The sequence below is a fragment of the Colius striatus genome, chromosome 15 (genome assembly GCF_028858725.1).
Source record: "Colius striatus isolate bColStr4 chromosome 15, bColStr4.1.hap1, whole genome shotgun sequence".
NCBI classification, from domain to species: Eukaryota; Metazoa; Chordata; class Aves; order Coliiformes; family Coliidae; genus Colius; species Colius striatus.
This window is the reverse complement of record NC_084773.1, coordinates 22,655,518-22,682,775: the sequence shown is the minus strand read 5'-3', so window position 1 is coordinate 22,682,775 and position 27,258 is coordinate 22,655,518. Positions and strand designations below refer to the sequence as shown.

The following is a 27,258-nucleotide window of genomic DNA, read 5'->3' as shown; positions in this document are numbered from 1 at the left end:
GGGAAACAGTTCTGCCTCAGCTCCCGCCTCAACCTCCCCTGGGGCACCCTGAGCCCCTTTCCTCTTGGCCCGTCACTCACTAGCTGGGAGCAGAGACCGACCTCCAGCTCACTGCAGCCTCCTGGTAGAGATTTCACCACCAAAACCCCAATATTCTATCTTTTTGTCCAAATACCACCACAAAAACACTACTTTTTTTTCCCTCAAATCACCTCCCCAATTTTCCCCTCAGAACTCCACCAAAATCCCACTTTTTCCCCCTTAAAACTCCACCAAACCCCAACATTTCCCTTCAAAACTCACAAAAAGCTCACTTTTCCCCTCAAAACTACACCAAAGCCCAACTTTTTTGTCAGAACCCCACCAAAGCACCACTTTTCTCCTCAACACTCCACAAAAACCCATCTTCCCCTCAGAACCCCATCAAAAACCCACCTTTGCCCTCAAATATCCACCAACCCTCCACTTTTTCACTCCAAACTCCACTAAAACCACACTTGTCATCTGAAAACACCAACAAAACTCCACTTTTCCCCTCAAAGTTCCCCCAAAATCCCACTGGTGCCTCAGAACCCCACCAATCTGCATCTTTTCCAACTCAGCAGAACTCCAACGCCCCTCTTTTCTCCTTAAAACTCTACAAAAAACCCTTTTTCTCCTCAGAATCCCACAAAAAACCCACTTTTGCCCTCAAAAATCCACCAAATCTCCACTTTTTCACTCCAAGGTCCACTAAAACCACACTTTTCCCCTCAACACTCCACCAAAACTCCACTTTTCATCTGAAAACTCCACCAAAACTGCATTTTTCATCTTAAAACCCCACCAAAACCCCACTTTTCCCCTTAAAACTCCACAAAAACTCATTTTCCTTTCAGTGGACCACCAAACCCTCTCTTTTTTCCCTCAGAACCACAAGACACCCCGCTTTTGCCCCAAATATCCACCAAACCCACACTTTACCACTCCAAAGTCCACAAAATCCCACATTTGCCCTTAAAAATACACCAAACCCACACTTTTAATCTAAAAACCCCACCAAAACTCCACTTTTCCCCTCAAAGCTCCTCCAAAATCCCACTTGTTCCTCTTAAGTCCACCAAATCCCCACTTTTCTTCTCAAACCTCCACTTTTCCACTCCAGACTCCACCAAGCCCGCACTTTTCCCCTCAGAACCCCACCAATCTCCACTGTTCCCACTCACCAGACAACCAACCCCACTCTTTTCTTCTTAAAACTCCACCAAAACCCATTTTTCCCCTCAGAACCACACCGAAAACCTTTTACCCTCAAAAATTCACCAAATCGCCACTTTTTCACTCCAAACTCCACTAAAACCCCACTTTTCCCCTCAACGCTCCACCAAAACCCCACTTTTCCCCTCAGAACCCCATCAAAAACCCACTTTCGCTCTGAAAACCCACTGAACCTCCACCTTTCCACTCCAGACTCCACCAAACCCCCACTTTTCCCCTCAGAACCCCACAAATCTCCACTTTTCCCCCTCACCAGACAACCAACCCCACTCTTTTCTCCTTAAAGCTCTACAAAAACCTTTATTCCCCTCAGAACCCCACAAAAAAACACTTTTCCCCTCAACACTCCACCAAACCCCCACTTTTCCCCTCAGAACCCCACAAATCTCCACTTTTCCCCCTCACCAGACAACCAACCCCACTCTTTTCTCCTTAAAGCTCTACAAAAACCTTTATTCCCCTCAGAACCCCACAAAAAAAACACTTTTCCCCTCAACACTCCACCAAACCCCCACTTTTCCCCTCAGAACCCCACCAATCTCCACTGTTCCCCCTCAGCAGACAACCAACCCCACTCTTTTCTCCTTAAAGCTCTACAAAAACCTTTATTCCCCTCAGAACCCCACAAAAAAAACACTTTTCCCCTCAACACTCCACCAAACCCCCACTTTTCCCCTCCAAGCTCCTCCAAATTCCCACTTGTTCCTCAGAAATTCACAAAACCCCTCACTTTTCCTCTCAAAACTCCACCAAAACTCCACTTTTCCCCTCAGAACCCCATTAAAAACCCACTTTGCCCTCAAAAACCCACTGAATCTCCACCTTTCCACTCCAGACTCCACCAAATCCCCACTTTTCCCCTCAGAACCCCACAAATCTCCACTGTTCCCCCTCAGCAGACCACCAACCCCACTCTTTTCTCCTTAAAGCTCTACAAAAACCTTTATTCCCCTCAGAACCACACCAAAAAACCACTTTTCTTCTCAACACTCCACCAAACCCCCTCTTTCCCCCTCAAAACTGCACCAAACCCCCACTTTTCCCCTCAAAACTCCAGTAAAACCCACTGTTCTTCTCAACACTCCACCAAAACCCCACTTTTCCCCTCAGAACCCCACAAATCTCCACTGTTCCCCCTCAGCAGACAACCAACCCCACTCTTTTCTCCTTAAAGCTCTACAAAAACCTTTATTCCCCTCAGAACCCCACAAAATCCCCACTTTTCCCCTCAACACTCCACCAAACCCCCACTTTTCCCCTCAGAACCCCACCAATCTTCACTGTTCCCCCTCACCAGACAACCAACCCCACTCTTTTCTCCTTAAAGCTCTACAAAAACCTTTATTCCCCTCAGAACCCCACAAAAAAAACACTTTTCCCCTCAACACTCCACCAAACCCCACTTTTCCCCTCAGAACCCCACCAATCTCCACTGTTCCCCCTCAGCAGACAACCAACCCCACCCTTTTCTCCTTAAAGCTCTACAAAAACCTTTATTCCCCTCAGAACCCCACAAAAAAAACACTTTTCCCCTCAACACTCCACCAAACCCCACTTTTCCCCTCCAAGCTCCTCCAAATTCCCACTTGTTCCTCAGAAATTCACAAACCCCCCACTTTTCCTCTCAAAACTCCACTTTTCCCCTCAGAACCCCATCAAAACCCCACTTTCGCCCTCAAAACCCCACCGAACCTCCACTTTTCCACTGCAGACTCCGCCAAGCCCGCGCTTTTCCCCTCAGAACCCCGCCAGTCTCCAGTTCCCCCTCAGCAGACCACGCCCCCACTATTCCCCCCCCCCCCCCCCAACCTGCAGAGACGCCAGTGCAGGGCTGCCAACGCGCTGAGCCTCAGATCGAACTTCCCGCTGCCGCCGCCCTTCAGCCAATAAGAAGGGAGGAAGCGATGACAGACACGGCGCAGCCAATGGGCGGGCGAGGATCGCAGGCGGCACCTAGTAACGACGCCGGGCCCGCCTTCCGTGGTGAAACTCTCGCTCTGATTGGCGGAGGGGCGGTGCCGGGGTGCAGTGCGCATGCCTGGAAGCGCGGCCGTGAAGGATCCGGCGGGAGCGGAAGGTGAGCTGAGGGGGGCCCCGGGGATTAGGGGGGTGAGGGCAGCTGAGGGGGACCCCGGGGATTGGGGGGGGCGTGAGGGCAGCTGAGGGGGACCCTGGGGACTGGGGGGGGTGAGGGCAGCTGAGGGGTCCTCGGGGATTGGGGGGCCGTGAGGGTAGCTGAGGGGGACCCCGGGGATTGGGGGTGTGAGGGCAGCTGAGGGGGTCCCCGGGGATTGGGGGGGGTGAGGGCAGCTGAGGGGTCCCCGGGGACTGGGGGGGCATGAGGGCAGCTGAGGGGGGCCTCGGAGATTAGGGGGGCGTGAGGGCAGCTGAGGGGGACCCCGGGGATTGGGGGACGTGAGGGCAGCTGAGGGGGACCCCGGGGATTGGGGGACGTGAGGGCAGCTGAGGGGGACCCCGGGGATTGGGGGGCGTGAGGGCAGCTGAGGGGGACCCCGGGGATTGAGGGGGCGTGAGGGCAGCTGAGGGGTCCTCGGGGATTGGGGGGGCGTGAGGGCAGCTGAGGGGGACGCCGGGGATTGGTGGGGGTGAGGGCAGCTGAGGGGGGCCTCAGGGATTGGGGGGCGTGAGGGCAGCTGAAGGGGGCCCCGGAGATTGGGGGGGCGTGAGGGCAGCTGAGGGGGGCCTCGGGGATTGGGGGGGCGTGAGGGCAGCTGAGGGGTCCCCGGGGATTGGGCGCGGGTGAGGGCAGCTGAGGGGGGCGCCGGGGATTGGGGGGGGTGAGGGCAGCTGAGGGGGGCCTCGGGGATTGGGGGGAGTCAGGGCAACTGAGGGGTCCCCGGGGACTGGGGAGGCGTGAGGGCAGCTGAAGGGGACCTCGGGGATTGGGGGGTTGAGGGCAGATGAAGGGGACCTCGGGGATTGGGGGGGGTGAGGGCAGCTGAGGGAGACCCCAGGGATTAGGGGGTTGAGGGCAGATGAAGGGGACCCCGGGGATTGGGGGGGGTGAGGGCAGCTGAAGGGGACCCCGGGGATTGGGGGGGGTGAGGGCAGCTGAGGGGGGTTGAGGGGTGTGAGGGCAGCACAGGGGGGCCCAGGGAGGGAAGGGGGGTGTTGGAGATCCTGCTGTAGGCTTCCTTTATGGGGTGCTGGGGGTACCCCTCATTAAGAGGGGTGGGTCATGGGTCCTGCCCTGGGGTTCCCTATTGATGGGGAGCTGGGTTAGGAGTGCTATAGGGTGCCCTATTAATGGGGGATAGGGTTAGGAGTGCTATGGGATGTCCTATTGAGAGAGGGCTGGGTTAGGGGTACCCTATTGATGAGGTGCAGATCTAGGGGTGCTGTGGGGTGCCCTATTGATGGGGGGCTGGATTAGAGGTGCTATAGGATGCCCTATAGATAGAGGGCTGGGTTAGGGGTGCTCTAAGATGCCCTATTGATGGGGGCTGGCTTAGGGGTGCTATAGGATGCCCTATTGATGGGGGCTGGCTTAGGGGTGCCCTATTGCTGCGCGCCGCCCTCCGCTCGCCCTGCGCCCCCCTGCGCCTGCTCTGCCGCGACTTCCACGCCGAGGAGCTCTCCGTCTCCACCGTCGTCTCCCTGCTGGACTCCCTGGAGCCTGCCGCCGTCCGCAGAGTTGTTTCACGCTTCAACAACCTGGGGCTGGCGGGGCTGTGCGAAGTGCTGCCTCACCTCAGCCGCTTCCCCGCGCTGCGCAGCCTCAAGCTGCCCTACAGCAACGTGGACGTGCGCCGCACGGCCCCCGGGCACGGACGCCGGCATCCGCTGCTTGGCCGCTCACCTCCGGGCCCTGCCTGCCCTCAAGGAACTCGATTTGTACTCCTCCAGGCTTTCTGGGAGACTCAGGCAGCTCCTGGGGTAAGCTGCCCGCTGGGGGAGGGACCCCAAAACCTTCACACGCTGCAGCGGGAGCTGTGCCGGCTGCTGGCGAGCGCGGGTAGAGCAGACGCCGTGTGGGCGACCAGCCTCCAGCGCTACGGAGCCATCGACTAGTTCAGCTTGTAGCATCCCCCCCCCAGGGAAGCTTCACCTCGGGGCGCTGTGCCGGGCTCTGGGCTGTGCCACTCGGTTATGGTGAGTTCATTAAAGCCAACCCCACCTTGCCCGATTAACCCAAGTCCTCCTGGGATGCTTGGCAGGAGGAAGTGGCAGAGCTCAGCGGAGGGGATGGAGCTCTTCTGCTTTTAATGGACCAAGGAGAGAGCTGCCTGCTGTTCTGGCACACAGGGCACTGACCAGAGAATCATTACAGATGGAAAAGCCCTTTGAGCTGCTGGAGTCCAACCCTGACCCCACAGTGCCACAGCCACCACTGAGCCACGGCCCTCAAGCACCTCAGCCCCACGGCTCTGGGACCCCTCCAGGGCTGGGCACTCCCCCAGCTCCCTGGGCAGCCTGGCACAGGGGCTGACACCCCTCTCAGGGAAACAGTTCTGCCTCAGCTCCAGCCTCAACCTCCCCTGGGGCACCCTGAGCCCCTTTCCTCTTGGCCTGTAGCTTTTAACTTGGCAGCAGAGACTGACCCTCTCAGCCACAGCCAGGGAGTCAGAGTGATCAGATCTCCTCTGAGCCTGGTTCTCTGCAGACTGAACCTTTGCCTCAGGTACCCTCATTTAGCCCAGAGCTTCCCAGTGCATCTTCTCCTCTCCCTGCAGCCCCTCAGTGTCCCTGTGGCAGTGAGTGAGGGGGCCCAGCACTGAGCACAGCCCTGGAGCTGCAGCCCCTCAGTGTCCCTGTGGCAGTGAGTAAGGGGCCCAGCACTGACACAGCCCTGGAGCTGCAGCCTCCCCAGGGCCCAGCACAGGGGACAATCCCTGCCCTGGGGCTGCTGCCACCCCACTGCTGAGCCCAGCCAGGCTGCCACTGGCCTTCTTGCCCCCTTGGGCACTCTGCTGGCTCCTTGCCCTCAGGCAACCTCAGCCCATGGCCACATCCCTCTGAAGAACCTCCCTTCCCTCTACACACCAGCCAACATCACCACAGTGGCACCCACAGTGTGGCAGCAACACTGTCACCGTGGCAGCACCCATGGGGACACCCACACTGTGGCAGTAGCACCGTGTGTCACCCACCACAGCTGCACCAACCTCACCATAGCAGCACCAACCTCTCCACAGCTGCACCCACACCACTGCAGTGGCACCCATCACCTCTGGGCTCATTTCAATTGCCAGAGACCTTTAATAGCACAGTGGGGGGACCCACACACAACACCCACATCCCTGGCACCGGCACAGGTGCTGTGGCACCTCACCACAGCATCAGCCACACGGTGTGGCTGAGCACCAGCTCTGCCTCCTCCTCCTCCTCGCCCGGGGCTATGCAATGCCCCTTCCCACCCCCTCCAAGCCTCACCCCCGCCCCGCGGCCCCGCCGCTCTCCGCCTCCCCCGCCCCTTCCCCTCCCCGCAGCAGCTCCACCAGCTCCCCCGTGAGCCGATACCTCTTCCCCTCCCACCAAAAGTGAGTCGGGGGCTGCTCCGGCCCCTGCTCGTACTCCAAGCGGGACCTCCACTCCAGAGCCAGCGCCGAGCGCACCGGCCCCGCGCCCCCCGCCCGGCCCGGCGCCGGGTGGTACAAGCGCCCGTTCTCCGGCAGCATCACCAGCGCCTCGGGCCGGAGCGGCACGGCCAGCCGCTCCCCGCCGCCGCAGAACGACAGCACGGCGCGGCGGGAGCAGGAGGAGGCTGAGGAGGAGGCGTCCGGGGGCAGGAGGCGGGTGAAGACGATGGGTCTGTGCTCGCAGCGCAGGAAGTTGCGCTCCGCGCCGCAGCGGGACACGAACGGGAATTCGCGCTCGTAGCGGCCGCTGCGGTTCCGCTCCAGCCGCGTGAAGAAGAACGTGAGGAAGGTCACGTCTGCCGGGATGGACCCTCATTAACCCGCGCCTCTCCTTAATTAACAGCCCCCCCTTTTAATTAAGCCGCATCGCCGCTCGTGGTTAGCCCGCTGGGAACGGCCGCTGCGGTGCTGCGAAGGGAGGGTGAGGAAGAAGAGGAGGAGGAAGGCAACGTCTGCTGGGATAAACCATCATTAACCCCTTCCCACAATTAACCTCCAGCGCTCCTAATTAACCTAACCCTCCTAATTAACCTCCAGCCCCCTAACTAACCCTCAGTCCCCCCATGATTAACCCACTTGGAACTGCTGCGGTGCTGCGAAGGGAGGGTGAGGAAGAAGAAGATGAGGAAGGCAACATCTGCTGGGATAAACCATCATTAACCCCTTCCCACAATTAACTCCGTGTGCTCCTAATTAACCTCCAACCCTCCTAATTAACCTCCAGCCCCCCTAACTAACCCCCAGTGTCCCCATGATTAACCCACTTGGAACAACTGCGGTTCTAAGGGAGGGTGAGGAAGAAGAAGATGAGGAGGAGAAAGGCAACGTCTGCTGGGATAAACCATCATTAACCCCTTCCCTGAATTAACTCCCTGTGCTCCTAATTAACCTCCAGTCCCCCTAATTAACCTCCAACGCCCCTAACTAACCCCCAGTCCCCCCATGGTTAACCCCCTCAAAACAACCACTGCAATTCTAAGGGAGGGTGAGGAAGAAGAAGATGAGAAAGGCAACGTCTGCTGGGATAACCCCTTCCCACAATTAACCCCCAGTGCTCTTAATTAACCTCCAACCCTCCTAATTTAACCTCCAACCCTCAGTCCTCTCATGATTAAACCTGCTCAGAACAACCACTGCTAAGGGAGTGAGGAAGAGGAAGGTGATACCTGCCAGGATGGACCCTAAGTAACCCCACTAATCAACCCCTAAACCTCCTAATTAACTTCCACCCTCCTAATTAACCCCCAACTCTCCATAATTAACCCCAACCCTCCTAACTAACCCCCAATTCTCCATAATGAACCCTCCCATAGAGGCTGCCAGGGTTCAGCTCCAGGTGAGTGAGGAAGGCAACGTTAATTAATCTCACACCCTCCCCTAATTAACACCGGAGAAAGGGGGGTGTTCCTTAATGGGAAAGCGATTTGAAGGGGCTGAGGGAGGTTTGGGGGGGAGGGGGGGGGAGTAGGGATCAGTGTTACCAAGTGCCTGGGAGCAATTAAGGGCAGGAAGTGGTTAATTAAGGTGGTGATTAATATGCAAATTAGGTTGAGAGGAGGATGTTTTGGCACCTAGGAAGGCCATGAAGGGGATGAGAGTATCTTCTCCCCACCCCACAGCCCCCCAATACAGATGAGACCCCAAATAAAGATGAGTCTCTAATTAAAGACCCTAATTAAGGCTAAAACGCTACTGAATGGTGATGGGGAGGAGGGATTTTGGGGTGATTTGGTTTTTTGGAGGGGTTCTGAGGAGATTTGGGGGGGTTGGGGGGATTTTGATTGTTTTTGGAGAGAGTTGGAGGGGATTTGGGGTTTTTTGGGGGGGATTTGGGGGCTTTGGGGATTTTTGGGGGATTTATTTTGGGGGGACTGGAGAGGATTTGGGGGTTTCTGGGGGGCTTTTGTGTTTTTTGGGGTGATTTGAGGGGATTTGGAGACTTTGGGGATTGTTTGGGGGGATATTTTGGGGGGTTTGGGTGGATTTTGACATTTTTGGGGGGTTGGAGAGAATTTGGGGGCTTTTTGGTGGGGATTTGGGAGGTTTTGGGATGCTCTGGGGGGATTTGAGGGGGATTGTTGGGATTTGGGGGCTTTTGAGGTCGGGGGGAGTTGGGGTTTGGTTTTTTGGGGGGATTTGGGAGGCTTATTTGTGGGGGTTTTAGGGTGGGATTTGGGTCTTTGGAAGGGGTCAGAGAGGATCTGGGGGATAATTTGGGGAGGATTTTGGTTTTTGGGGGCATTTTGAGGGGTCATTTTTGAGGGGGAGGATTTGGGGGGATCCCAGTACCTTTGAAGCAAGTGATGAAGTTCTTCACTTTGGTGTCATCCAGGAAAAGCTGCAGAAAAAAAGGGGAAAAGCCTCAAAATCCCAAAGCAGGTGCAAGGGCCAAATGGGATCTGGCTGGGATCCATCCAGGGGCCATCCAGGCTCTGCCCTGGGTCCATTTACAGTCTTTTTATGGGGGTTTTGTCCAGGATCCATTTTGTCTCTGGGCTGGGATCCATCCAGGTTGTGTCCTGGGTCCATTTAGAGCCTTTTGGGGAGGGGGGGAGTTTGTCTGGGATCCATCCAGGCTCTGCCCTGGGTCCATTTAGGGTCTTTTGGGGGGCGGGGGTTGTCCAGGATCTGTTTTGTCTCTGGGCTGGGATCCATCCAGGTTGTGTCCTGGGTCCATTTAGGGTCTTTTTGGGGAGGGGTTATCAAGGATCTGTTTTGTCTCTGGGCTGGGATCCATCCAGGTTGTGCCCTGGGTCCATTTAGGGTCTTTTTGGGGGGGGGTTATCAAGGATCTGTTTTGTCTCTGGGCTGGGATCCATCCAGGTTGTGCCCTGGGTCCATTTAGGGTCTTTTTGGGGGGGGGGGGGTTGTCCAGGATCTGTTTTGTCTCTGGGCTGGGATCCATCCAGGCTGTATCCTGGGTCTATTCAGAGCCTTTTGGGGAGGGGGAGGTTGCCTGGGATCCATTTGGGATCCATCCAGCCTCTGCTCTGGGTCCATTTAGGTCTTTTTGGGGGAGACTGTCCAGGATCTGTTTGGGTTCTGTGCTGGGATCCGTTTGGGATCCATCCGGCATCCATCCAGCCTCTATCCTGGGTCCGTTGAGGTCTTTTTTTTGGGGGGTTCTGCCCAGGATCCATTGGGGATCCTCTCGGATCCTTACAGACACCCCTTTAACCCTATAGACACCCACATATATCCCTAGAGACATCCCATAACCCTACTGACACTCATACAGACACCCCCTTAACCTTACAGACACCCCCTTAACCCTATAGACACCCCCATAGATCCCTATAGGCATCCCCCATAACCATATAGGCACCCACATATATCCCTATAGACACCCCCATAACCCTACTGACACACACACACATATCCCTATAGACACACACATGACCATACAGACACCCCCATAAGTCTGTAGGCACCCACATATATCCCTATAGGCATCCCCGAAGCCTATAGACACCATATATATCTCCCCATAGCCTTCTCATAACCCCTATAGCCCCCTATAGCCTCCTCATAGCCCGCCATAGCCTTCTCATAGTCCCTATAGCCCTTTCATAGCCCCCCATAGCCTCCTCAGAGCCCCTATAGCCCCTTCATAGCCCCCCATAGCCCTCATAGCCCCCATAGCCTCCTCATAGCCCCCATAGTATCTTGGTAGCCCCCCATAGCCTCAGCATAGCCCCTACAGCCCCCCATAGCCCATATAGCCCCCCGCAGCCCCCCACTGACGGGCTCCAGAGGGAACGAGCAGCACCGGCCAGACGCTTTTTATTCACACGCCGTGGGAGGAGGGGCGGGGGCTGGTGCCTCCGGACCCCTCCCCCCAATCTGGATTCCCCACGCCCCCGGCCCACGCGCGGGGAGGGTCCCACAGCCGCGGGGGTGGGGGGTTCGAGGAGATGCTCGGAGTCGGCTTCATAATAAATAAAAGGCTGAAACGGAAAAAAAGGGGGGAAAAGGGGAAAAAGAGAGAGGTGAAATACAAAAGCTGAGGGGGGGAAGGGTTAAATGGGAACAGAGGAAGTGGGGACCCCTCCCGGCCCTGGGGGACCCCCCCCACACACCGGTGTCACCCCCCACTCTCCCCCTGTGCCCCCTCCCCCCCACGCCTGGCAGTGAGCAGAGCTGGGAGGTAGCGCTGGGGGTCCCCCCACCCCGGGACCCCCCTCACCCTGTGACATCCACCTCGGGGACCCCCTGCGCCTTGGGGACCCCCCCACCTCGGTGACCCACCTTGAGGACCTCCCCCTGGGGACACCCATCTTGGGGATCCCCTCTCACCCTGGGGACCCTCCCTCCCTACTTTGGGGACACCCCCACCTTAGTGACACCCACCTTGGGGACCCCCCCCACCTTAAGGACTCCCACTTTGGGGACGCCTCCCTTCAGTTTGGGGACCCCTCACCTTAAGGACACCCTCCCATTCAGTGACACCCCCCCCCCCCCTTCCACCTTGGAGACATCCCCCTCAACTTTGGGGACCCCTCCCACCTTAAGGACTCCCACTTTGGGGACCCCCTTCCTTGTGACACCCACCTTGAAGACTCTCCACTTTGGGGACCCCCCCCCTTCCCCTCCATGGCCCCCCCAACCCCGAGATGAAATCAGCATCTGGGTTGATAATTAGGGGCTTCTAATTAATAACTCTCTTTATACATCTCTGGACTCTGATGGGTGTCCTGTCCCACCCCACCCCCTCCCCACCCATGGGTGCTCCTGGGGTGCCCCCTCCACTGTGGGTGCCCCCCACCCTCACCATCCCATGTCACCCGAAGGCACTTGGGGGTGGCTTTGGGGGGCTTGGGGGGCACCTCCCGGTGCCAGGTGGGTGGGGATGGGGGAGATGAGGGCACTGGGGGGTCCAGGAGGGGGTGTTGGGTGCCACTGGGGGTGAGTGGGTGCTGGAGGAGGTGATGGGCACCAAGGTGGGTGCAAGAGGAGCAGGAGGAGATGATGGGTGCCAAGATGGGTCCAGGAAGACCAGGACAAGATGAGGGGGGCACCAAGATGGGTTGGGCAGGGGGAGGTGATGGGCACCAGAACGGGTCCAGGAGAAGCAAGATGGTGCCAAGATGGGATGGGCAGGAGCAGGAGGAAATGGTGGGCACCAAGATGGGTCAAGCTGGGCAAAGAGATGAGGGGCACCAGGACTGGTTGGTCAGAACCAGAAGGAGATTGAGGGTGCCAAGGTGCATCCAGGAGAAGCAAGAGGTGATGGGGGCCAAGATGAGCTGAGCAGGGCCTGGAGAAGGTGATGGGAGCCAAGATGGGCTGGGCAGGACCTGGAGAAGGTGATGGGTGCCAAGATGAGCTGAGCAGGGCCTGGAGAAGGTGATGGGAGCCAAGATGGGCTGGGCAGGACCTGGAGAAGGTGATGGGTGCCAAGATGGGCTGGGCAGGACCTGGAGAAGGTGATGGGGGCCAAGATGAGCTGGGCAGGACCTGGAGAAGGTGATGGGAGCCAAGATGGGCTGGGCAGGACCTGGAGAAGGTGATGGGAGCCAAGATGGGCTGGGCAGGACCTGGAGAAGGTGATGGGTGCCAAGATGGGCTGGGCAGGACCTGGAGAAGGTGATGGGGGCCAAGACGGGCTGGGCAGGACCTGGAGAAGGTGATGGGAGTCAAGATGAGCTGGGCAGGACCTGGAGAAGGTGATGGGGGCCAAGATGGGCTGGGCAGGAGGAGATGAGGGGCACCAAAAATAGGTCCAGGAGGACCAGAAAGTGATGGGTGCCAAGTTGGGTTGGGCAGGACCAGGAAGAGATGATGGGCACCAAGATGGGTCAAGCTGGGCCAAGAAGAGATGAGGGACACCAGGAGTGGTTGGTCAGCACAGGAAGGAGATTGTGGGTGCCAAGGTGGGTCCAAGAGGACCAGAAGATGATGGGTGCCAAGATGGGCTGAGCAGGAGATAAGGGGCACCAAGATGGGTTGGGCAGGAGATGATGGGCACCAAAATGGGTCCAGGAGGACCAGGAGGAGATGATGGGTGCCAAGGTGGGTCAGGTAGAGCCAAGAAGAGATGAAAGGTGCCAAGGTGGGTTGATCAGGACCAGGAGGAGATGATGGGCACCAAAGATGGGTCCAGCAGGGCCAAGCAGATGTGAGGGGCATCGAGATGGTTCCAGGAGAAGTGGAGGGCATCATGAGTGGCAAAACATTCCCAGCAGGACCAGAAGGACAGGACAGATGCCAAGATGTGTCTGGCAGGACCGAGCAGAGATGGCAGGATGCCAAGATGAGTTGGGAAGGACCAGGAGGAGACAATGGGCACTGAGTCCAGCAGGGCCAAGCAGAGATGACAGGATGCCAAGATGGGTTGGTCAGGAGCAGGAGGAGGTGATGGGCACCAAGATGGTTTGGTCAGGAGCAGGAAGAGGTGATGGGCACCAAGATGGGTCCAGTAGGAGCAGGAGGAGGTGATGGGCACCAAGATGAGTCAGTCAGGAGGAAGTGATGGGCACCAAGATGGGTCCATCAGGAGCAGGAGGAGGTGATGGGTACGAAGACGAGTCAGTTGGGAGCAGGAGGAGCTGATGGGCACCAAGATGAGTTGGTTGGGATCAGGAGGAGATGATGGGCAGCAAAACCAAGCAGCGATTCCAGATGCCAAGATGAGCTGGGCTGGACCAGAAGAGATGATGAGTGTCAAGATGTGTCTTTCAAAGCTGAGATGATGGGTCCTGTGGTGGGTCCAGCAGGGCCAAGCAGACATGGTGGTGCTGAGACAGGTCCTCTGGGGCCAGGGTCAGGTGAGATGGGTACAACGCTGCCGGGGATGGCCACCGTGACCTCCCCAGCTCCTCCAGCACCCCAAGGGTGGGCCACTGGCCACCACCAGCCACCCAGGGCACGGGGGGCATCCCCAGCACCCACTCCTGGGCCAATCCAGCTCCACCATGAGCCCCCACGGGCTGGGCCTCTCCTGGCACAGGGCCACTTGTCCCTCTGGTCCCCTGATGGACCTTCCCTGGGTACTCCACTCCCGCACCAGTGGCTTCTCCCACCCCTGCGGGTGCCCACAGCTCCCAGCACCCTCCCCCGAGGCTGTCACCCACTCCCCAGCACACCAGGGCTGGAGGTGCCACTCGTCCCCCTCAGAGAGGTGGGCAGTGAGATGGCCAGAAGGTCGTGGGGTGGGGCCACGGAGGACAGTCCCGTGGGGCCACTGGGGCTGGGTGAGCAGGCCACGAGCCGCCCAGGACCCTCCTCCCGCGGGGGTCCAGGCTGGTGCTGGAGGGGAGGGGGCTGAGGTGGGGCTATAGGACACCCTCCATGAAGCTGGTGTCCAGGTGCTGGATGAGCACCCGCAGGAAGGACATCTCCTTGCGGGTGTTCTCGAAGATGATCTGCGGGTCGTCCGACTGGCAGCGCAGGCAGTTGGGGGCCATCACCGTGGCCAGGTTATTCACGTCCATCTTGGTGACGGCCACGTTGGCCGGCTGCACAAACACCTGGAGGAGCAGGAGAAGGGTGGGGATAGGGGAGCAACAGCTTGGACCTCCTGGTTCTCTGATGGAGGGTCACCATAGGGTCACCCCATATCAATGTGGGGAAACCCAGGTTACCTCAAGAGAGGAAACCAGGCTGGGAGGTCACTCTGTGGTGGGAGGAGGAAGGTGGTGATGGGTGAGGACCACATGGACCTTCTGGTTCTCAGATGAAGGGTCACCAGAAAGTCACCCCACATCAACATGGGGAACCCCAAGTTACCTCAAGAGAGGAAACCAGGGTGGGAGGTCATTCTGTGGTGGGAGGGGGAAGGTGATGATGGGGGAAAATCATGCTGGACCTCCTGGTTGCCAGATGAAGGGTCACCATGGGCTCACCCCACATCAATGTGGGGAACCTCAAGTTGTCTCAAGAGAGGAAACCCGGCTGGGAGGGCACTCTGGGATGGGAGGAGGAAGGTGGTGATGGGGGAGGACCACATGGACCTCCTGGCTCCTAGATGAGCTGAGGAACAATGTGGTGTTGCCTCAAAGACATTGACTTGGTGTTCTGGTTTAGCAAGGAGCAGCTTTTGGCTTAGTAACAGGGGGAGCGGGTTGCAGTGAAGACCCGGTAAAGAGTTTGCGGACTCTCCCCCGGCTCCTGGGTTCACACCCACCTCCGGCCCGGCTGGGCCAATCTGGCGCCTCTGCCAGCACTATTTAGGGGATGGGAATTCGGAATGCGAGGCAGGAGGTGTAAGAGTGACACGAGATGGAGGCGACCACGCGGCCCCTTCAGCCAGAGAAGGAGGAAGGAAGGAGAAGCAACAGACCAGAGACCCCTCTGCAAGCCGTGGCGAGAATGCAGCTGTGCCCCTGCAGCCTCTGGAGATCCATGGCAGGACTGAGAGTTCCCAGCAGCTCCGTGTGAGTGAGCCCGGACGGGAGAGGGACTGTGTGGGGAGGGGCCATGGCCCAGGCCGTGCTGGAGCCTGCACGCCGCAGAGCAGCCCCACACGAGAGGCAGAGACGAGCTGCAGCCTCTGGAGTCAGTGGGCATCGGAGCAGCCCGTGCAGGGCTGCCATGCGTGTGAGTTACCCCACGGACTCGCAGGGAGGACTGGTGTGGAGTTACCCCGTCCTGAGGAGGGACAAACGGCAGAAGCTATCGGGAACAGACTAACTGAAACTCCCACTGCCTGCCCCCCCGAACCGTTCAGGGGGGGACAAGGTAAAAACCCCGGGATCAGGGCTCTGAGCCCGGGAAGAGGGGAGGGGTGGCAAGAAGGTGTTCTTAAAAAGGCTGGTTGGACTCTTCATTGATGTATTACTCTGGGTTGTTTCATTTTGGTTATGTTTTGGGTTTTTGGGGGTATGTTTTAGTTGATGTTGCATTAAATTATTCTCTGTTTTCTTCCCCAAACCGAGTGGCCTGGTCTGCTTTGTCCTGAACCTTAAGCGGCAATTAAGCTCTCCCTGCCCTTGAGCAATTCTCAGCCTCTTCAGTACTCCAGGCTAATCGTGGTCTTTGTTCCCTGATGGGCCTAAACCAGGACACACAGACACAATAGATCACAAAGACACCACAAAAACACAGACAGCACATTGCAAAGGGGATCATTTCAATGGAGCAATATTACTACCTCAGAAGTGACAACATTCACAGCAAAAAATTGTTCCTAGAAATTCTGCCAACTCCCTTCAATATCTGCTCCTGCTCATTTCTATGTCTTGCTACCAATGCCCACGGCCATTTCCTCCAGACGGCCTCCCAAGCCGGCTTCCCTCCAAAAATACACCTGCCAGGAAAATGCTCCTCGGGAACGGCGTTCCCAGAGGAGTGGAGAATCCATGGCCCTGCCTGACGAAAACCCCGGCCCCTGGTCGCTCCGAGCCCAAACTCTGGCGATGATCGTCGCCTCGCAGAGCGACCGGGACCGAGGAAAAAAACCCCAGCCGGAGGGAAAAAAAAAGAAAACCCCCGGCTGGGGATTTTTTATTCTATTAAAAATGTGAAAATTGAAAAACCTGAAAGAGAAACAATTTCAAATTGCAATTCAACCCCATAACCCCTTCCCCCCACCCCGCCGAACCCTGCCTCGACTCCACCCTCCTCCTGCACACCCACCCGCAACGATGGCACCTCAAAGCTACATCACTCCCCAGAAACATCATTTGCAAGGGCCTCGAAGGGGGCCCTACCTGCCAAAGCCTTGGCTGTAAACATCACCTCAAGTGAGCCACAACTAAGTCAACTACATACAGGATAAGAGAAAACAAACCCCAACCAACAGCAGCTTCATTACTATAGGTTTCATCGTACACACCCTAAAGGCAGGAACAAGGCACAGTTCTGCCACACCAACACCTAAATATTCTACCGAATAGACCCTTCTCCCACAGCCTTGATGCTACACAGCTCTGTCTGAGGCCAAAGCATCAGGCTTCAAAGTAATAACTAAGTGACACGCTGCTTCACATCAACCCCCATAACCCTTGGCTTTGCTTTGATTCCAAGAAACTTGACACGAGCGCTCTCCCCAGGAATCCCGACCGGCCCCTGATGCTGACCTCACACTCTGCTTTACCCTACACGCTCAGGCAGAGCAGCTCCACGCCACACCCTTGTGCAAACACCGACACCAGGTGAAAGAACACATGGACAACATAAAGACAACAGGGAACTGGGCTCAGAGATGCCCCGGCCACAGATGATGTTGACTGGAAAGACCTAGAGGATGCTACATTGAAAGGAGAAGGCTCTATAGCAGCCTCCCCAAAGAGGGTAGATGAAATGGACCAGGCCTGCACCAGAGGACCGCCCCGGACCAGAGATCCTGAGGACATGAGGAAGAAGTCTGGGTCCATGCAAAGGGATGGCTGAAGCGCGGAGCCGCTGATGCGGCCAGAAGCGGTACTGCAGAAGAGTACGGTCTGGAATCTTCCAAGATGTGAGATGGATCTACGCTTAAGGATGGCTACGCAAGAAGAGCTTGACTCACACTGCATCAGTGGATACAGTGTTCAAGACCCTGAGGATGCTGCCCGAGATCCAGACCTTGCCGCTGAAGAGCAAAGAGTGAAGAACAAGGAGGCCCGAGGAAGCTGACACGGGGAAGTCAGACGACATGAGACATACACAGAGGCTGGAGCCGCTCTGCCTGGGACATGCTGCCATTGTCCTGAGAAGTAACTGCCTCCCTCTCCTTAACTTGTGGGGACTGGCTATGGAACATTGCTCTCCTCTACACAACCTTTGAAACACCTCCCTCTGACTCCCAACCTTGTTCCCTCCTCCTTGCCCCAACACAGCATTGTCCCTGTATTTAAGTGGCAAGCACAATAGAAACTTGAAAACACAGCAAAAGTCAAGTCACTACTGAAGCCCAAAACCATACTCACTCCACAAAGCCCCAGGCACGCCCCAAAGCCAAAAGCCCCAGGCACGCCCCAAAGCCCCTGAAAACCAAAACTCCAAAGTCCAGGCTCTACACAAAAACCCTCTCTGTAACTCCTACCCTTGTCCCCTCCTCCCAGCCCCAACACAGCATTATCCCGGTACTTAATTTGCAAAGAATCACAGATCCGATTCCAAAAGTTGGCGGGTGCCACTGTGATGCGCTGCTCCTGAGCTTCAGTACCCCACTGTGTCCACATGACAGCAGCACTGACACACTCTGCTTGCCCCTTGTATTCTTATTCAGAGCACAGCCTCAGTCTCTGGAAACAGAGCCAAACAAGTGACTCAGATGCAAAACCTCGTCACTCGGCAGCCAAAGCCCCAGCAACTCACTCGGCAGCCAAAGCCCCAGCACCTCACTCGGCAGCCAAAGCCCCAACACTTCACTCGGCAGCCAAAGCCCCAACTCCCACGTATCAAAAGCGAACTGACATACACTCAGTGCTCCTCCACCTGCCCTTGACTCTACATCCCCACGCAGAGTGGCTCTAAGGTAAACACACACATATAAACACCAACACCACACAGAACACAGACAACACAACACAGAAGTGAGGAGACTCGGTCACACGATGCCAGGACTGGAGATGCCCTAAAGGCAAGGCGTGTGGGGCTGTGACAAAGAAGCGAGGCTCCACGGCAGCCACGCAAAGAGGCTAAGGGAACAGCCCAGGATCAGGACTGGGATGATGGATGTGCAAGAAGCCTGACTGTGAGTCCCAGAGAATGTAGCAATGAAGGGAATGAGACCAAATCTCAGAACAGGGATGCCTACCGAGAAGAGCTGCTGACGCAGCCTGGAACGCTGCACTGTGGAAAACGACCGACAAAGAATTTCAAGATGTGAAGATGATCCACAGTTTAAGCTTCTTATGCAAGAAAAGTGGCACTGATGGGCACCAGAACAAGGAGGTTTGTTCTTTGAGACCTCAGGGAAAGTGGCTATGTGCCGTGTGCCTCAAGTGCAAAAATCCCCTCACCATTGCAGTGCCCACAGCGTGTCCCCTCATTGTCCCTGTGCCCACACCATGTCCCCTCACCATCCCTATGCCCACACTGTGTGCCGTCACCATCCATGTGCTCACACCTTGTCCCACACTATCCTTGTGCCCACAGCGTGTTCCCTCATTGTTCCTGTGCCCACACCATGTCCCCTCACCATCCCTGTGCCCACACTGTTTCCCCCCACCATCCCCGTGCCCCCACACCGTGTGCCCTCACCATTCCTGTGCCCACACTGTGCCCCACACCATCCCTGTGCCCACACCATGTCCCACACCATCCCTGTGCCCACAGTGTCCCCTCACCATCCCTGTGCCCACACCGTGTCCCCCCACACTATCCCTGTACCCACACTGTGTCCCCCCACCATCCCTGTGCCCCCACACCAAGTGCACTCACAATTCCTGTGCCCACACTTTGCCGCACACCATCCCTGTACCCACACCATGTCCCACACCATCCCTATGCCCACACTGTGCCCCTCACCATCCCTGTGCCCACACCATGTCCCCTCACCATCCCTGTGCCCACACCGTGTCCACCCACCATCCCTGTGCCCACACCATGTCCCCTCATTGTCCCTGTGCCCACACCATGTCCCACACCATCCCTGTGCCCACACCATGTACAAAACCATCCATGTGCCCACACCGTGTCCCCTCACCATCCCTGTGCCCACACCGTGTCCACCCACCATCCCTGTGCCCACACTGTCTCTCCTCATTGTCCCTGTACCCACACTGTGCCCCTCACCATACCTGTGCCCAAACCGTGTCCCTCACCATCCCTGTGCCCACAGCGTACTCTCACCATCCCTGTGCCCACACCATGTCCCCTCACCATTCCTGTACCCACACCGTGTCCCCTCACCATTCCTGTACCCACACCGTGTCCCCACAACGTCCTGGTGCCCACACCGTGTCCCCACACCATCACTATGCCGACACCATGTCCCCTCACCATCCCTGTGCCCACAGTGTCCCTCACCCTCCCTATGCCCACACCATGTCCCCTCACCATCTCTGTACCCACATTTGGCCCCACACCATCCCTATGCCCACACTGTGCCCCACACCATCCCTATGCCCACACTCTGTCCACTTAACATCCCTGTGCCCACACCGTGTCCACTCATTGTCCCTGTGCCCACAGCGTGTCCTCCCACCTTACCTATGCCCACAGTGTCGCCTCACCATCCATGTGCCCACACCTTGTCCCACACTATCCCTTTGCCCACACTGTGTCCCCACACCATCCCTGTGCCCACACTGTGTCCCCTCACCATCCCTGTGCCCACACCATGTCCCCTCATTGTCCCTCTGCCCACACCGTGTCCCAAACCATCCCTGTGCCCACACTCTGCCCCGCAACATCCTTGTGCCCACACCGTGTCCCCTCACCATCCCTATGCCCACATTGTGTCCCACACCATCGCTGTGCCCACACCTTGTCCCACACCATCCTTATGCCCACACCATGTCCCCTCATTGTCCCTGTGCCCACACCGTGCCCTCACCATCCCTGTGCCCGCACCGTGTCCCACACCATCCTTGTGCCCATAGCGTGTCCCCTCATTGTCCCTATGCCCACACTATGTTCCCTAACCATCGCTGTGCCCACACCATGTCCCCTCACCATCCCTGTGCCCACACCGTGTCCCCTCATTGTCCCTGTGCCCACAGCGTGTCCCCCCACCTTACCTATGCCTCACCATCCATGTGCCCACACCTTGTCCCACACTATCCCTTTGCCCGCACTGTGTCCCCACACCATCCTTGTGTCCACACTGTGTCCCCTCACCATCCATGTGCCCACACCGTGTCCCACACCATCCTTGTGCCCACACCGTGTCCCCTCATTGTCCCTGTGCCCACACTATGTCCCCTCATCATCCCTATGCCCACACTATGCCCCTCACCACCCCCGTGTCCCTTCACCACCCCCCGTGTCCCCTCACGATCCCCATATCTCCTCACCATCCCAGTGTCCCGTCATGATCCCCTTCTCCTCTCACCACCCCCTTCTCCTCTCACCACTCCCGTGTCCCCTCACCATACTCGTGTCCCCTCACCATCCCCTTCTAACCTCACCATCCCTGTGTCTCCTCACCATCGCCTTCTCCCTTCACCACCACCCCATGTCCCCTCACCATCCCCTTCTCCTCTCACCATACCCATGTCCCCTCACCATCCCCTTCTCCTTTCACCATCCCCGTGTCCCCTCAACATCCCCGTGTCCCCTCACCACCCCCGTGTCCCCTTACCATCCCTTTCTCCCCTCACCATCCCCTTCTCTCCTCACCATACCCGTGTCCCCTCACCCCCCCCCGTCCCCTCACCATCCACTTCTCCCCTCACCGTCCCCTTCTCGCCTCACCGTCCCCCTGTCCCCTCACCACACCCTTGTCCCCTTACCATCCCGTTCTCCCCTCACCGACCCTTCTCCCTCACCGTCCCCTTCTTCCGTCACCACCACCGTGTCCCCTCATCATCCCCTTCTCCGCTCACAATCCCTTTGCCCACACTGTGCCCCACACCATGCCTGTACCCACACCGTGTCCCCTTACCATCCCTGTGCTCACACCATTGTGTCCTCTCACCATCCCCTTCTCCCCGAACCATCCCCGTGTCCCTTCACGAACCCCTTGTTCCCTCACCATCCCCTTCTCCCCCTCCCCACCCCATTCTCCCCTCACCAGCCCCGTGTCCCCCCACCATCCCCATGTCCCCTCACCATCCTCTTCTCCTCACAGCATTCCCTTCTCCCCTCACCATCACCTTCTCCCCTCACCACCCCCTTCTCCGCTCACCACCCCCGTGTCCCCTCACCACCCCCGTGTCCCCTCACGACCCCCAGGTCCCCTCTACACCCCCTTCTCCCCTCACAATCCCCGTGTCCCCTAACCCACCCCGTGTCCCCTCACCCCCCCCGTATCCGCTCACCGTCCCCGTGGCCCCTCAGCAACCCCTTCTCCCCTCACCACCCCCATGTCCACTCACCACCCCCCATGTCCCCTAACAAACCCCCGTGTCCCCTCACCACCCCCTTCTCCCCTCACCCCCCCCCGTGTCCCCTCACCCTCCCGAATCCACTCACCGTCCCCCGTGTCCCCTCACCTTCCCCTTCTCCCCTCACCATCCCCTTCTCCCCTCACCACCCCCATCTCCCGTCAAAATCTCGTTCTCCCCGTCACCACCCCGGTGTCCCCTCCCCAGCCCCGTGTCCCCTGACCATCCCTGTGCCCACACTGTGCCCCTCACCATCTCTGTGTCCCCTCACCATCCCCTTCTCCCCTCCCAACCCCCGTGTCCCCTCACGACCCCCGGGTCCACTCTCCACCACCTTCCCCCCTCACAACCCCCGTGTCCCCTCATCCCCCCCGTGTCCCCTCATCCCCCCCGTGTCCCCTCACCATCCCCTTCTCCCCTCACCACCCCCGTCTCCCCTCACCAGCCCAATGTCCCCTCAGCAACTCCTTCTCCCATCACCACGCCCTTCTCCCCTCACCACCCTCGTGTCCCCTCACCATCCCCGTGTCCCCTCAACATCCCCTTCTCCCCTCACCACTCCCGTCTCCCCTCACACCCCTCGTCTCCCCTCACCAACCCCATGTCCCTTCACCGCCCCCGTGTACCCTCAGAAACCCCGTCTCCCCTAACCACCCCCGTGTCCCCTCACCACCCCCGTGTCCCCTCACCATCCCCTTCTCTCCTCACCATCCTGGTGTCCCCTCACCACCCCCGTCTCCCCTCACCCCCCCGTGTCCCCTCACCATTCCCTTCTCTCCTCACCATCCCTGTGTCCCCTCACTGTCCCCGTGCCACGTAACGACACCCGTGTCCCCTCACCCGCCCCGTGTCCCCTCACCAGCTCCGTTTCCCCTCACCATCCCCTTCTCCCCTCACCATCCCCTTCTTCCCTCACCAGCCCCGTGTTCCCTCACCAGCCCCATTTCCCCTCACCACCCCTTTCTCCCCTCACCATCCCAATGTCACCTCACCCCGCCCCGTGTCCCCTCATCATCCCCATGTCCCCTCATCATCCCTTTCTCCCCTCACCGTCCCCGTGTACTCTCACCGTCGCCGTGCCCCCTCTCTGTCCCCTTGTACCTTCACCGTCCCCGTATCCCTTCACCATCCCCTTCTCCCCTCACCACCCCCTTCTCCCCTCAGCAACCCCTTCTCCCATCACCACCCCCTTCTCCTCCCACCACCCCCACTCTCCTCACCACCCCCTTCTCCCCTCACCATACCCGGGTCCCCTCACCCCCCGTGTCCCCTCACCATTCCCCGTGTCCCCTTTCCGTCCCCTTCTCCCCTCACCATCGCCATGTCCTCTCACCGTCGCCATGTCCTCTCACCGTCTCCGTGTCCCCTCACCTCCCCCATGTCCCCTCACCTCCCCCGTGTCCCCTGACCCCCCCATGTATCCCCTCAGAAACCCCTTCTCCCATCACCACCCCTTTCTCCCCTCACCATCCCCTTCTCTCGTCACCACCCCCGTGTCCCCTCACCCCCCCCATGTCCCCTCACCACTCCCTTCTCCCATCACCACCCCCTTCTGCCCTCACCACCCCCGTATCCAATCATCCTCCCCGTGTCCCCTCAGCCCCCCCGTGTCCCCTCACCAGCCCCATGTCCCCTCAGCAACTCCTTCTCCCCTCACCACCCGCTTCTCCCCTCACAATCCCCGTGTCCACTCACTGTCCCCGTGTCCCCACACCACCCCTTCTCCCCTCACAACCCCTGTGTCCCCTAACAACCCCCGTGTCCCCTAACCACCCCTTTCTCACCTCACCATCCCAATGTCACCTCACCCTCGCTGTGTCACCTCACTCCCGCCGTGTCCCCTCACCACCCCCGGGTCCCCTCACCATCGCCTTCTCCCCTCACCACCCTCGTGTCCCCTCACACCCCCGTGTCCACTCACCAATCCCTTGTCGCCTCACCTTCCCCTTCTCCCCTCACCATCCCGTTCTCCCCTCACCACCCGGGTCTCACCTCACAACCCCCGTGTCCCCTCACCCCCCCCGTGTCCCCTCACGCGCCTCGTGTCCCCTCACCACCCCTTTCTCCCCTCACAACCCCCGTGTCCCCTAACCACCCTTGTCTCCCCTCACCACCCCCGTGTCCCCTCACCACCCCCGTCTCCCCTCACCGCCCCGGGTCCCCTCACCATCCCCTTCCCTCCTCACCATCCCCTTCTCCCCTCACCGTCCCCGTGTCCCCTCATCACCCCCTTCTCCCCTCACCACCCCCGTGTCCCCTCACCCCCCCCCGTCCCCTCACCACCCCCGTGTCCCCTCAGCAACCCCTTCTCCCCTCACCACCCCCGTGTCCCATCACCACCCCCTTCTCCCCCACCACCCCCTTCTCCCCCCATCACCCCCACTCTCCTCACCACCCCCTTCTCCCCTCACCCTCCCCGTGTCCCCTCACCCCCCCCGTGTCCCCTCAGCAACCCCTTCTCCCCCCACCACCCCCTTCTCCCCCCACCACCCCCGTGTCCCCTCACCCCCCTCCGTGTCCCCACCACCCCCTTCTCCCCTCACCATCCCAATATCACCTCACCCAACCCGTGTCCCCTCATCATCCCTGTGTCCCCTCACCGTCCCCGTGTCCTCTCACCATCCCTGTGCCCACACCGTGTCCACCCACCATCCCTGTGCCCACACCATGTCCCCTTATTGTCCCTGTGCCCACACCATGTCCCACACCATCCCTGTGCCCACACCATGTACAAAACCATCCATGTGCCCACACCGTGTCCCCTAACCACCCTTGTCTCCCCTCACCACCCCCCGTGTCCCCTCACCACCCCCGTCTCCCCTCACCCCCCCGGGTCCCCTCACCATCCCCTTCTCTCCTCACCATCCCCTTCTCCCCTCACCGTCCCCGTGTCCCCTCATCACCCCCTTCTCCCCTCACCCTCCCCGTGTCCCCTCACCCCCCCCCGTGTCCCCTTTCCGTCCCCTTCTCCCCTCACCATCGCCGTGTCCTCTCACCGTCGCCATGTCCTCTCACCGTCGCCATGTCCCCTCACCATCCCCGTGTCCCCTCACCTCCCCCATGTCCCCTCACCGCCCCCGTGTCCCTGACCAGTCCCATGTACCCTCAGAAACCCCTTCTCCCATCACCACCCCCGTGTCCCCTCACCACCCCCCATTTCCCCTCACCATCCCCGTGTCCCCTCACCGTCCCTTTCTCCCCTCACCGTCCCCGTATCCTGTCACCGTCACCGTGCCCCCTCACCGTCCCCTTGTACCCTCACCATCCCTGTGTGCCCTCACCATTGCCATGTCCCCTTACCAGCCCCTTCTCCCCTCAACCCCCCTTCTCCCCTCACCACCCCCGTGTCCCCTCAGCAACCCCTTCTCCCATCACCACCCCCTTCTCCCCCCACCACCCCCACTCTCCTCACCACCCCCTTCTCTCCTCACCACACCCGGGTCCCCTAACCCCCCCATGTCCCCTCACCACCCCCGTGTCCCCTCACCATCCCCGTGTCCCCTCACCATCCCCTTCTCCCCTCACCATCCCCGTGTCCCCTCACCATCCCCTTCTCCCCTCACCATCGTTGTGTCCTCTCACCGTCGCCGTGTCCTCTCACCGTCGCCGTGTCCTCTCACCGTCGCCGTGCCCCCTCACCGTCCCCGTGTCCCCTCACCGCCCCCCGTGTCCCCTGACCAGTCCCATGTTTCCTCAGAAACCCTTTCTCCCCTCACCACCCCCGTGTCCCCTCACCACCCCCTTCTACCTCACCCCCCCCGTGTCCCCTCACCATGCCCATGTCCCCTCACGACCCCCTTCTCCCCTCACCACCCCCATGTCCCCTCACCCCCCCGTGTCCCCTCACCCTCCCGAATCCACTCACCGTCCCCGTGTCCCCTCACCTTCCCCTTCTCCCCTCACTATCCCCTTCTCCCCTCACCACCCCCATCTCCCGTCACAATCTCCTTCTCCCGTCACCACCCCGGTGTCCCCTCCCCAGCCCCGTGTCCCCTGACCATCCCTGTGCCCACACTGTGCCCCTCACCATCTCTGTGTCCCCTCACCATCCCCTTCTCCCCTCCCAACCCCCGTGTCCCCTCACGACCCCCGGGTCCACTCTCCACCACCTTCCCCCCTCACAACCCCCATGTCCCCTCATCCCCCCCGTGTCCCCTCACCACCCCCTTCTCCCATCACCACCCCCTTCTCCCCTCACCACCCCCTTCTCCCCTCACCACCCCCGTGTCCCCTCACCACCCTCGTGTCCCCTCACCATCCCCTTCTCCCCTCACCATCCTGGTGTCCCCTCACCACTCCCGTCTCCCCTCACACCCCCCGTCTCCCCTCACCAACCCCATGTCCCCTCACCATGCCCTTCTCTCCTCACCATCCTGGTGTCCCCTCACCACCCCCGTCTCCCCTCACCAGCCCAATGTCCCCTCAGCAACTCCTTCTCCCATCACCACGCCCTTCTCCCCTCACCACCCCCGTGTCCCCTCACCACCCTCGTGTCCCCTGACCATCCCCGTGTCCCCTCAACATTCCCTTCTCCCCTCACCACTCCCGCCTCCCCTCACACCCCCCGTGTCCCCTCACCAACCCCATGTCCCCTCACCGCCCCCGTGTCCCGTCAGAAACCCCGACTCCCCTAACCACCCACGTGTCCCCTCACCACCCTCGTGTCCCCTCACCACCCCCGTCTCCCCTCACCCCCCCGTGTCCCCTCACTGTCCCCGTGCCACGTAACGACACCCGTGTCCCCTCACCCGCCCCGTGTCCCCTCACCAGCCCCGTTTCCCCTCACCATCCCCTTCTTCCCTCACCATCCCCTTCTTCCCTCACCAGCCCCATTTCCCCTCACCATCCCCGTGTCCCCTCACCCCCCCCCGTGTCCCCCCCCCCCCGTGTCCCTTCACCACCCCCTTCTCCCCTCACCATCCCTTTCTCCCCTCACCGTCCCCGTGTACTCTCACTGTCGCCTTGCCCCCTCTCTGTCCCCTTGTACCTTCACCGTCCCCGTGTCCCCTCACCAGCCCCATGTCCCCTCACCACCCCCATATCCCCTCATCAGCCCCGTATCCCCTCACCAGCCCCGTGTCCCCTCACCACAACAATGTCCCCCTCACCAGCTCCATGTCCCCTCACCATCCCCTTCTCCCCCCACCACCCCCACTCTCCTCACCACCCCCTTCTCCCCTCACCACACCCAGGTCCCCTCACCCCCCGTGTCCCCTCACCCCCCCGTGTCCCCTCACCATCCCCGTGTCCCCTTTCCATCCCGTTCTCCCCTCACCATCGTTGTGTCCTCTCACCGTCGCCATGTCCTCTCACCGTCGCCGTGTCCTCTCACCGTCGCCGTGCTCCCTCACCGTCTCCGTGCTCCCTCACCGTCCCCGTGTCCCCTCACCTCCCCCATGTCCCCTCACCGCCCCCGTGTCCCCTGACCCCCCCATGTATCCCCTCAGAAACCCCTTCTCCCATCACCACCCCCTTCTCCACTC

The 27,258-nt window shown here is 59.5% G+C and overlaps 1 long non-coding RNA gene across 1 annotated transcript; it reads left to right on the top strand.

Moving 5' to 3' along the window:
• The first annotated feature begins 3,290 nt into the window (after positions 1-3,290).
• LOC133626825 (uncharacterized) lies at positions 3,291-5,408 on the top strand. The gene is made up of 2 exons (XR_009819791.1): positions 3,291-3,334; positions 4,770-5,408. It is a non-coding gene; the product is annotated as an uncharacterized LOC133626825 (long non-coding RNA).
• The last annotated feature ends 21,850 nt before the right edge of the window (positions 5,409-27,258 follow it).